The 12,605-nt window shown below is 42.1% G+C and overlaps 1 protein-coding gene across 4 annotated transcripts in view; it reads right to left on the reverse strand.

Annotated features, from left to right (window-relative positions):
* LOC124118346 (protein O-mannosyl-transferase TMTC2-like) overlaps positions 1 to 12,605 on the reverse strand; it is a 475,717-nt gene that overhangs the window by 435,303 nt on the left and 27,809 nt on the right. The gene's annotated exons all lie outside the window — the stretch shown is intronic.

Here is a 12,605-nt window from a genome sequence, read left to right on the forward strand (position 1 = left end):
CCCTCTTCTGATAATGGTAAGTATTTTTTCTCATTATTATCCCCCGCCACGAAGTAGAAGGGGGATATAGGAATGGGTGCCATCCGTCCATCCGTCCGTCCGTCCTTCCGTCTTTCCATCCTTCCGTCCGTCCGTCCGTCACATTTCGTTTCCGGAGCAGATCTTGAAAACCGTACCATATTTCTTCACCAAACTTGGCACATAGATAGGTCTAGTGGTGAACTGGTGCCTTTTGAGAGTTTGGGATTTTTCATAAAAAAAATTTTTTGAGTTTCCATGGCAAAGACTTTGATTTAGACTGAAAATGGCGGTAGTCCTCGTTTCCTGAGCAGATTTTGAAAACCATACTTATATTTCTTCATCAAACTTCGCACATAGATAGGTCAAGTGGTGAACTGGTGCCTTTTGATAGTTTGGGATTTTTAACAAAAATATTTTTTGAGTTTCCATGGCAAAGACTTTGATTTAGACTGAAAATGGCGGTAGTCCTCGTTTCCTGAGCAGATCTTGAAAACCATACTTATATTTCTTCATCAAACTTCGCACATAGATAGGTCAAGTGGTGAACTGGTGCCTTTTGATAGTTTGGGATTTTTAACAAAAATATTTTTTGAGTTTCCATGGCAGCGACTTTGATTTAGACTGAAAATGGCAGTAGTCCTCGTTTCCTGAGCAGATCTTGAAAACCGTACCATATTTCTTCACCAAACTTGGCACATAGATAGATCTAGTGGTGAACTGGTGCCTTTTGAGAGTTTGGGTTTTTTCATAAAATTTTTTTTTTGAGTTTTCATGGCAGCGACTTTGATTTAGACTGAAAATGGCTGTAAACTTTTTTTAGTGCTGCAATTAGGCCATTTACATTGCACACAACCCGACATGTCATATTGGCGGGGGATGTGAGTATTTCATGCTTGTTGTATGTGGTATTAGGTGCACAGTCTTGTCATGATATGTTTCTTTGTTGTTTAACGCCGCACTCAGCATTATTCCAGCTTCATGACGGTGCTCTGTAAATAATCGAGTCTGGACCAGATAATCCAATGATTGACATCATGACCATCGATCCACACAATTGAGATGGATGACATGCATCAGCCAAGTCAGCAAGCCTGACCACCCAATCCCATAAGTCGTCTCTTACCCCTCGTCACCACTCGCCCCTTTCTGTATCCTACAAAAACCTCCCCCCCCGCCCCCCATCCATGAATGCTATGTGCGGAAATACCACAAACCAATCAGACTTCCAAGTACGGTCAAACGAAAATGTTTTGAATGTACACGTCTTGTATTTAGAATTGTACAATATAACCATGATACAGTGTTCTCGATGTGTTCAGCAATAGCATCTTGACATGGGAAAACGTACGTGAATCATTACGCAACGAGTTGACAATTCTTTTAATTCAACAGCTCAGCCGGTTTGTGTTTAGAAGGACACAGGAAGCGTTCCCTGGATTAACACGAGTTCGTCACGAATGGAACATGCAAATGTCAAAATCTCTATAGAACATACCATATACCCTACTCTCAGAGTTGTATAATGTATGCCCTCAAACTATGGTACTTCATGGATCCTTCATTTTACTTTTCACTCGAGGAGGCTATGCCTGGAGCTTTATATATATTCCGAATGTATTACATGGAAACCTATAAATACCATAGATTTCGACTTATACCATTTGCGCGTTCATCATAAGCGTGTTCATCATTGTAGTATTCTATTGTGTGCAGCTTAAAGCTGAACAAATTAACATAATAGTGTTATTCACTTAAGAATCAATACTGCTATCCCATCGACTGTGTGATTTTATGATTTGCAGTGAACAACACTTTCTACACTTAAATAACATAACGTGCCGATCCGATACCTTGAAACTAGTCCACTCTATAAAGTATACTGTCCCTCTTATACGCACTTTTTATGAGGACATCAAAACTCGGGTCTGTCGTCTCGCTGGCGCCACTTCAATTAGATAGCATATTCACTAGATGCAAATTAGCATAACACCATAGCGCGTAACTTCGGAAATCCTGTTATTACACTATAACTATACACAATATTCCATTCAATCCTTTTCAGATATACATTGTGTCAAAATCGTACATCAATAAACGGATTTATTTACAGGTCAAATTACCGCTAATGAACAGGTAGATGTGAGCTGATTGCTATTTCCGGACTATAATTTACGAGAAAATACATGCGGTAATTTAAATATCTGCATATAAAACAATGCCAAGCAAAACAGAAAATACTACTTCGCATAATATGATAATGATCGTGTATCACTAATCGACAACAAAAACATGTCAATCTGGCTATTGCTCAGATAGGTGTCGTTTGGCGCATCAAGAATAGAGCGGAGCCGCAATCAGGCACATTTATCATTATGACTAAGCGTTTCTCCACTCCAAAAGGCTAAATTGTATATCATGTGATCGGACATTTCGATGATGAAAAGGACTCTTGTGAGGAAATATTTTTTAAAACCCTACATAATCACCTTGCTCAATACAACTTTAGAAAAGACACGTCGGTGGTGTCACGTGACTAATTCACGTGAAAGTATCTATGATTCCCTTTCATTTCTGTTATTGCTTCCTAGCTTCCTCAAAATACAATTCTGAAACCTATTTGAGCTACATATAGGGATAAGCAAGATAGAATTTAGGGAATAAAGGGCTTATGTCAGTTTGCAGAGAACAAATTGATAATAACATTTCTTATTAATCTTGGTGAATTAAAAAAAACCATTGAGCGAGATAACTGTGATACCCAACTCATGTAATTTGTAAACTGGAACTGTGGGCGTGATCACATGCCGTAAGGCGTTGGCGATAACTGGTACAATAAGTCACCGGGAAAGTTTCCACTGTTCCCTATCATAGCACAGACAGACATTATAACGGTATAACCCATATCAACTGAATCTTATTCAACAAAGCGCATATGCTCATAGTTTCACAAAAATTAAAGTTATTGGTACATTCAACTTTGTAGCCTGCTTTCGCGGTACTTGTCATGTACACTAAACAGAACAAAATGCACTCAATAACATTTATGATTATTCGTGTTCTAAGTATGGTGATGTCAGACTTCAGTGATTTGTCCAAAGACAACACATATAAAATTCTGAATGTGTTATCATTATAGGTATTCAATGCATATTTGCTGAAAAGTAACTGAAAAGTAAGAACAAATATCTAAAAGCAACAAAATATCAGAAATGATATTTTAAGATTTTTGTTGGATAAAAAAATTGGATGAAAATAAATTGTAAAAAAAAATGGAAAACATGTTAAAAATATATATAAAGCACTCCTGGCCCGAGAGAGGGAAAAATGTGCGGTCTACGTAACTTCCGTTACCTTATTAGTCGCCATGAATATGCAGATAACCTAGTTCAGGTCGATAGAGAAAGTTTATTTGGGAAACTGTCGGTCATATTGTTGTCCATTGACAAATGGGTGTAAGGCAAAAAAAAAAAAAGATGCCAGAAGTAAGTATCAATGCGTTAATGACCCCTCACTTGCATCAAACGGAACATTCCCAGAAAATTGAAATTGTTTACGGGGCGAGCACTTCCTGGTTACTGATTTTCAGACAGCCGCTAAAAGGCATGTTCTGCGTGAACGACCGGAAATCACAAATGCCGCGGTACCACGAGGTCCGAGTATACACGGAATATGTCAGAAATAACAAGAACTGTTTGAAAATAGGGTATGTGAAGATTGGAAGGTGGATGCCTCGATGCACATGCAACCTGCAAGTCACAACCTTGGGTGGATTGGGGGCAGTGGGTGATTTTACATAGCGCTTTAATTACTTTCACGGAGGTAGCGGGTGACAGCACAGCCACGGTGATTGAATTAATTAGTATCAAGCGCTTCACTGAGTACTGCGGACTGCACCCGTCTCTCATAAAAGAGACGGCAGAGCCGTTTCGCGTACACGTTACGTCTGCGACTGTTTACCACTCCGGTGAAACCCACGAGCATGGGTATGGTGCTGACAAACCTAGAAACATAATCGGGGCGAACCAGGATTAATATATACATATCGTCTACAAATGTTGGCAGGCCCTCCAAAGGTTCTAGATGTGTTCTACCCAGATTTCCTTCCAAATTGTCTACCTTGGCTATATCTGGTAGCAAGATGTCTTCGTATGCATTCTCCACTAGTATATGTTGGAACACAGACATTTCTGCTCGTACGCCCATGCTCTCAATAGTTGTATATTTCGCTTCTTCCATTTTTGTTCTATACTCCAGCTGGGCACAAAAGTTCAATTGGAAATTCTTTGGACACAGTTGTATGCTTTGGACACATCCTATTGATCTAGTGGAAAATATTGCAGGGGTGCCGAAATCTGGGGGTAGTCAACAAGAAAAAGACGCCCTCTTGAATGGCTCAGCCTCTTGATATCGACTAGCCACATCCCCTACGGTTAAAGCGTATTTATACGTTTTGCGTCGTACCTTATCATGGGGAAGAAACAAGAGGTCAGCCTGATGAACTTCATTCGTTGTAAAAATATCAAACTTCTTCCTGGGGATAAAACGCGGTGCTGGTAAGTATATTTGCCACACCACTTGTTTCTTAAGCCAATCCTTGGCCACATCTTTAGATACCTTAGCCACAGTGGCTAATTTTTTTATTGCTCCTATACCTTTCCAATATCCTCGTGGGCTATAGTAAATTTTATCCATTACTAATTAATATTGATGTTTCTTTTAATAAGAATCATGACGATCGTTGAATCGCATCATCGTTTTTGCATAAAAAATTCCCCTTGTAGTAGCAGTATAGGTTTATAAATCTGGCTCCAGTGGGGTTGCGGCAGAACCCCCATTACCTATACTACTGCCAGTATGTTTAGTTTATGTCTTGCTTCCACCCGGCAGTTGAAGGAGTCTGCCAATTCCAACAATCGTGTAGTCTCCATCATCAGGGAGCTGGATCTGGTTCCTCCCTGCTTCTGAATATAGGCCACTACTGTGTTGTCCGTGGCTATGAGAACTAATGATAGATGAAGTTGTGTTCTGGATGGCGTAATATACTCAACAACAAAAGTTCCTGTGACACCAATAATTTAGTGTATTTTTCAAACAAGTAAAGTTTGGTTTTCAATATTGCAGTACATGTATGGAATCAAGTCACAAATCGCAACTGCTACAGAAAAGCATGCATTCCATGCAAAAGTTGACTTTTATGCAAGCCCCATGCATTTCACTACCCAAGAATGGGTATAAAGACATGTATGTTAACAGGATTCCATATGCATTATTTAGCATCGTGCTGACAACAACCACTCAGAAAAACAACAAAATTACGCAATTATTCAACATTACGAAATTCCACGCCTGTCCGAAAATGGGCGACTGCGAGCCATTGGTATGTTTGAAACAGGATTGAGTCAACGTGATGTTGCAAGACAATTTAACGTCCACAGAAACACCATTTGGTGTTTATGGCAATGTTGGCAACAGACGAATGCAGTCAGAGACAATCCTCGGAGTAGCAGGCCACGCTTAACCAATAATCAACAAGACAACTGGATTTGAACAACACACATACGAAATTGATTCCAGACAGCAACAGTGACTGCAAGAAGCATCCCTGGCCTTCGACGAATATCTTCACAAACCGTACATCGTCGCCTCAGATGTGCAGGGATTGTCGCCAGAAGACCCGCCAGACGTCCCATTTTGACAGGAAACCACTGTCAAGCACGTCTACAGTGGTGCAGACAGCGTCTACGCTGGACGGCCATGCAGTGTGGACAAGTTCTATTCACTTACAAGTCTTGTTTTCACCTCAGCCACAGCGATGAACGGATCCGAGTGTACCGACGTCCATGTGACGTCAATCATTGTGTCATGGAAGAAGATCGGTTCGGGGGCGGCAGCGTTAAGGTATGGGGTGGGATTACAGCAATACAGAGGGCCCGTTTGATAGTGGTAGAGGGAAATCTCAATGGACAGCGCTACCGCGACGAGATCATCGGCCTTGTTGTTCTACCGTTTTTGCATCGTCAAGGCCCAGGCATTATCTTTCAACATGACAAAGCCTGGCCTCACATTGCTCGACTTGCTCAGGATTCTCTTTAACAAAACAACATGAATGTCATCGAAGCCGGCTCGCTCCCCTGATGTCTCACCAATCGAGCACATGTGGGATGAGATGGATCGGCGCCTTCGACGTCAACCACGTGTTCCACAGACACTCCAGGAACTTCGAAACATGCTCCAGCAGATATGGACAGATATCCGCCAGGACTTTGTGCGACGCCTGGTCCATTCCATGAGACGAAGATGTGTTGCTTGCATCGCAACCAGGTGGACACACACGCTATTGATTTGTAAATTGACATTTTGGCTAGACTAACATTTAGTCTCTGAAATCTTATATTACACAATATCCTTCTTGACTCTAAAAATAAAATAAAAAATTCCCTATGCTGATTTCAGAATGTGGAAAAGAGCTAGCTTGAGCTGGCTAGACTTGCTTTTGTATGCATTTCTAGATTATTTTATTTTTTCATAAAATAAATATATTCTACGGTCATGGTGCATGACTACATTTAGGCATGTCCATGTTGTTTTATGAAATCACGCATTTTCTGAAGTCAGTATGGCAAATTAAACCATTAAACCAGGAGTCTTTTATCTGTTGCAAACCGAAATTGTTTCAGATTTGGTAAAAAACATAACTTTGCATTAAAGCTTATTCAATGTCACAGGAACTTTTGTTGTTCAGTATATATGGCCTTCATTTCCCTGCAGTTGATAGAAAGGTTTTTCTCCTGTGTTTCACGATCCCTGTACTGTGATTCCACCAATGAAGGTCTTGTAGCAAAGTGGGAGGTAACTGACACTGGAACTCTAGGCCCTTCGATCGTATAGAGTTTACCCATGTCTGTAGAGGACATAACCTTAGCCTTCATCTGAAAATCATATCCTGTAGAGATGTCAAGTTACCTAGCAGAGACATCCACCACCTCAGCGACTTGCTGGGCTGACCTGAGATTTATTGGATCATCTTAATAGTCTTGTCGAATCGATCTTCTGGTGGGCATAGACATCCCGTCTAGCTGGAACCTTGCTCTTATGTATATAATGTCTTGGACGGGAGTGATCTCTGACTAGGCTGGGTTGACTAGGAAACCTAGGTAAGTCATAAGTTGAACCAATAATATCATGTTTTGCTCAAGCTGATTTTTTCTGCCGCTAAGAAGTTGTCCAGATAACCACGGATTCGAACTAGCTGGAGATGGGCGAACTTGTACTTCTGGTGAATAGCCAAGGTGATATTACTATCCCGAATGGTAGGACTTCGTAGTTTTGGCCATTGATTACGAAGCATAGATATTTCCAAGATGAGGGTGTATCAGGACGTGAAGATATGCATCTGTTGACCACAATTTCTGTATGGATTCCATCTGGAATTTTAGAAGCGGCACCAGATATCTCTTGTTGAGGATCTTTAGATCCATTTTCATCCTTATCTCGGTTGTGTTCTTCGGAACTAAAAAGACTGGGGAGTAAAAACCTTTGGTGTTTTTGGACTCCTTTAGTTCCCGAATGGCTCGCTTCTTTAGTAGTTTCCTGACAGCCAATTCTGCAGCTGCTAACTTGGCACCGGTCAGGTGAAACCCACCGCATGTCTGTACAGGCTCGGATGTTTCCTGAAGTGTGGCTTGTAACCGTGAGCCACGTCTAGAATCCAGTGGTCGGGCGTAACTTGCTTCAAATTTTCGGCATATGACAGAAAGCGCCCTCCCACTTGGCCTGGAGTCGGCTTTATGTCAAAGACAGTCGGCGTAAATCGCAATCCAAAGACGTAACCAGGTCGAAATGGTCCATAACGTCGGAGAGGGTTGTAAGGAAGTCCGAATTTTCTTTCCCCTCTGCCGCTTGATCTTCCACTGCGATTATATCCCCTTAACTGGCCAAAAAAAGAGTCCTGTGAAGATTGTACCTCTGCCTCTGTTGCAACGAATCCTTCTTCTCAGGAGGATCCTTGGATGCAGATGACTTACGGTCCCAGGGTCGCTTGTGAGAGTGTGATGACTCAGGTGCTCTCACCGCAAGGTCTATGGTTGAAGTCTGGAAACCCTCGACTGTATCCTGCTTGACTTTGACTATCACATTTCTGAGCTTGCCATTGAAAGTTGTGGTCGTTGAACTTCCTGATCTGGCTAGATACGGCCCTTGACCTAATTTTAAATAGGAGCTGTTGTCGCTGTAGTCTCAATTACTGTGAGGAAGTCCAGACTTGGGATGCTAGTAAGTCTTCCTGCATCTTAACGACTGTGTCAAGGAGGCTGTGCATTAGTCCGGCTTGATCGGTCGTAATATACTTTACCACAAAAGAAACGTCACCATGGATAGATATATGAGAAACCTTATTTGTCCAAACACTGTAAACATACTTTGAGACATATTAAAAAGATGAAACTTGGCAAAACTGATCATCAAGGTTGAAATTAAAGTGTCAAATGTTCTTAAAGTGAAACACAACACCAGTCCCTGTGAAACTGGCATCACAAGTCAGTATCTCGTGTGTCCACCATGTGCATTGATGACTGCCGTGCAACGTCGATGCATAGAATCGATGAGGCGGTTGATGAAGGCCATAGGCACTTGAGCCCACACTCTGAGGAACGCCTGATGCAGTTCAGCTGCAGTTGTCGGCCTTGGTCAGACGTCATTCAGCCGTCTTTGAATCTCTTCCCACAGGTGCTCAATGGGATTTAAATCAGGCCAGTGCATGGTTCTAATGCCATTCTGCTGGAGGAAGTCTCTTGTTGCGCTCGCAGTGTGAGCACGGGCATTATCATGCTGAAACACGTGGTTGCAGCGACGTGCCAAATGAGGTATGGCGTGTGGTCTCAAGACCTGATCAATGTACCGAGCTACTGTGACACTATTGCCTCTCACTGGACCGATGTTCTGGAAGACCACAGGGCCGACCCTCTGTGCAAGACCAATTCCACCTCACATCATGATGCACGGACTACCCAACGAGTCTCTCTCAACAACGTCGCGGCCATCTGCTATTGAGATACAGTAATGGCTCTCGTCTGAGAAGAGGACTCTTCTCCACTGCTGGTGGCGCCAATGCTGGTGCTGTGTTGCTGACTGAAGACAGTCCCGGTGATGACGTGGTGTCAGAATGGGTCCTCGGTTTGGCCTGTATCAGTGGAAGTGTCTGCTCGTCAATCATCGACACACGGTGTCCGCACTAATGTGTTGCTGGTGTGTCCCCATGGTCTGTGGAGCAGTTTCCACAGCAGTAACAAAGCGATCTTAAAGATGATGTCGCACAATCTGGTGGTCTGGCACCGTTGCTGGAGCCTGTATATGATCCTTACGGGAACTTGAAATCCATTGGCTACTTGCCGGGTTGTTTGTCCAGTTTGCAATCGTCCAAGGGCCTGATTTCTTGTCAATCTTGGCATGTGGTAGCATTTCAGTAACAAATGAATGTTATCCGATCTGGGTGGATTTTTATAGGGCAAGAAATGGGGGAGCGCATGTGCATTTCTATTTGCATATGCATCGGGTTATCATGGCCGTTGCCGTGATGCCTTTGGGCGATCGTTTTTTTTGTCATCTGCTTTGTTTTTTATCATCAAATTTCATTTTTCTGGACAAGGAAATGTTAAATTTTAGAAGCTTTGACAAAAAATACCCAGATATTTTAATAACAACTTTTCATACAATGTTACTTGGGGTGACTTTTCTTTGGCGGTTCAGTATAGTCATGGGTGTTTCCGGCACAATTCCTTCAGTAGAGGCAGTATGATGTGTCTGATTCCAGCAACAAACCAGTTTATACTGAACAACAAAAGTTCCTTTGACATTGAATAAAATTTAATGCAAAGTTATGTTTTTTACCAAATCTGAAACAATTTCGGTTTGCAACAGATAAAAGTCCCCTGTAAGTGTTCAAATGGTTTAATTTGCCATACTGACTTCAGAAAATGCGTGATTTCATAAAAAAAAACATGAACACGCCAAAACGTCAATTTACAAATTTACAAAGGTGTGTGTCCACCTCTGGTTGCGATGCAAGCAACACATCTTCATCTCATTGAATGGACCAGGCGTCGCAAAAAGTCCTGTGGGATATCTGTCCATATCTGCTGGAGCATGTTTCGAAGTTCCTGGACTGTCTGTGGAACTCGTGGTTGACGTCGAAGGCCATCTTCTTCCATGACACAATGATTGATGTAACGTTCACCTCGACGTCGGTACACCTGAATCCGTCCATCGCTGTGGCTGAGGTGAAAACGAGACTCATCAGTGAATAGAACTTGTCCCCACTGCATTGCCGTCCAGCATAGGCACTGTCTGCACCATGGTAGACGTGCTTGACAGTGGTTTCCCGTCAAAATGGGACGTCTGGCGGGTCTTCTGGCGACAATCCCTGCACATCTGAGGCGCCGACCTACGGTTTGTGAAGATATTCATTGAAGGCCAGGGATGCTTCTTGTAGTCACTGTTGCTGGCTGGAATCGATTTCGTATGTGTGTTGTTCAAATCCAGTTGTCTTGTCGATTATTGGTTAAGCGTGGCCTGCTACTCCGAGGATTGTCTCTGACTGCATTTGTCTGTTGCCAACATTGCCATAAACACCAAATGGTGTTTCTGTGGACGTTAAATTGTCTTGCAACATCACATTGACTCGATCCTGCTTCAAACATATCAATGGCTTGCAGACGCTCATTTTCGGACAGGCGTGGCATTTCGTAATGTTGAATAATTGCGTAATTTTGTTGTTTTTCTGAGTGGTTGTTGTCAGCACAATGCTAAACAATGCATATGGAATCCCGTTTACGCACGTTTTAATACCCATTCTTGGGTAGTGAAAAGCATGGGGCTTGCATAAAAGTCATCTTTTGCATGGAATGCATGATTTTCTGTAGCAATTGCATTTTTGTGACTTGATTCCATACATGTACTACAATATTGAAAACCAAACTTTACTTGTTTGAAAAATACACTAAAATATTGGTATCACATGAACTTTTGTTGTTGAGTATATAATATGCCCTGATATCCATGCAGCATCAAGCAACCAATGCTAAATCCTTGAAACATGATGCTGATGATGTAACGTTCATGACATCTTCATCTAAGTGTTGGAACTCGGGAAGGGTAGCACCGTGCGTCTTGTATAATTTTGGTTTCATAGGTGGAAGACGTAGACGTTTATCTTGCTTGAATCTATGGATGTTATCCGTTGATTGTTCTACAACCTTGCCCACGTAGCTGGGCCAAGCTAATGTATGATGAATTTGCTTAGATAGAGCAGGCACATGACGTCCCCCTTATTCCGGCATCTGGGGTAGTGAATCCTCTGTCACATATGGTCGAAGTGTAGGCACAATGTGGTACAGCTCTTCGATAAGTTCAACAAAAGTGTAGATTCCGCTGTAATCTCATTGTGGTGAGTTGTCAAGCTCCTCCAAACCCTCCGATTCCGGCTCTGAGTAGCCTTGGGTATCTCCTGTGGGGGGTGGATAATCATATCCCTCAGCTTCTGCCCCTTAAGGCTCATCATCCTCCGGTGACCATGACTCCGGTATGATATGCCTCCGTGTGGCTTGTAGCCAGTGGGTAATGGTAGCCATGCCGTGGCTGTCGTCAGGGCTGGCTGGCTGGCTGGCTGGGTATTCCTATTGTAAACAGCACACAACGGGCGAGTATAAGAACACGTCTTGTTTATTTCAATTCAGACTAAAAACTAACTGTAATACATCTGTTACTCCCTTGACAACCATACATCAATATCCTTGCAATATTACCTAACATATTCTATCACTTACCCTAAAATCTATCTCTTAGCAACTTCCGAATCCATTCATTCATCTAACTATTTACATTCGATACACTTCCGGAGAAGAAACTGACTTCTCAGTGATGATTTTATCTACTTTTGCTTTTGCTTTTGCCGCCTCTCTTCTCTTGGCCTTAGTTGCGGCCTCTGACATCTTGGAGAATATCTCTTCTGATGTACGGGTGCATTTCTCACATCTCTTCTCCATTGTGCAGGTCTTCCCTCTGCACTTCGTGCAGTTTACATGAGGATCTCCCATAATCATAAATCGACCACACTTCTTACACCCAGGGTTAATGGGAAAATTCGTGGCGACCTCACAAACCCCAACACCAACTCACGTGCATGTAGTCTCTTTTAGCAACACTATTACTTTAAATATATATTTATATGTCAGTTATTAAAGTAAACTTATTAGAATAATGTTAGTTTAATGTGATCTTCTACCAGGTGCTAGATTGTCACTACTTCAAGAGTGGTTGTGTAACGTCAATGTGGCAGGTTATGAGACTACTTGCCGGCAACTAATTGTGTGTAATTGACAGTGAAGAGGACGTCTGTTGAAAATCTGAAACTTTCAGTTAGTGTGATTGAAGCCAAAATACAGGATTTATGGCAGATATGTAATAGAGGTAGAAGTTTCGTAAGAATTTTTAAACATTTTATGTTTGCTTTTGTCTTAACCTCTGTATGTTTGAAAATGCTTGATATTTTAATGTGACGATTACTGTGCAAAATATTGGTTACAATGTCC

The sequence above is a fragment of the Haliotis rufescens genome, unplaced genomic scaffold, assembly GCF_023055435.1.
Source record: "Haliotis rufescens isolate VD_foot unplaced genomic scaffold, xgHalRufe1.0.p SCAF_5, whole genome shotgun sequence".
In the NCBI taxonomy this organism is placed as follows: Eukaryota; Metazoa; Mollusca; class Gastropoda; order Lepetellida; family Haliotidae; genus Haliotis; species Haliotis rufescens.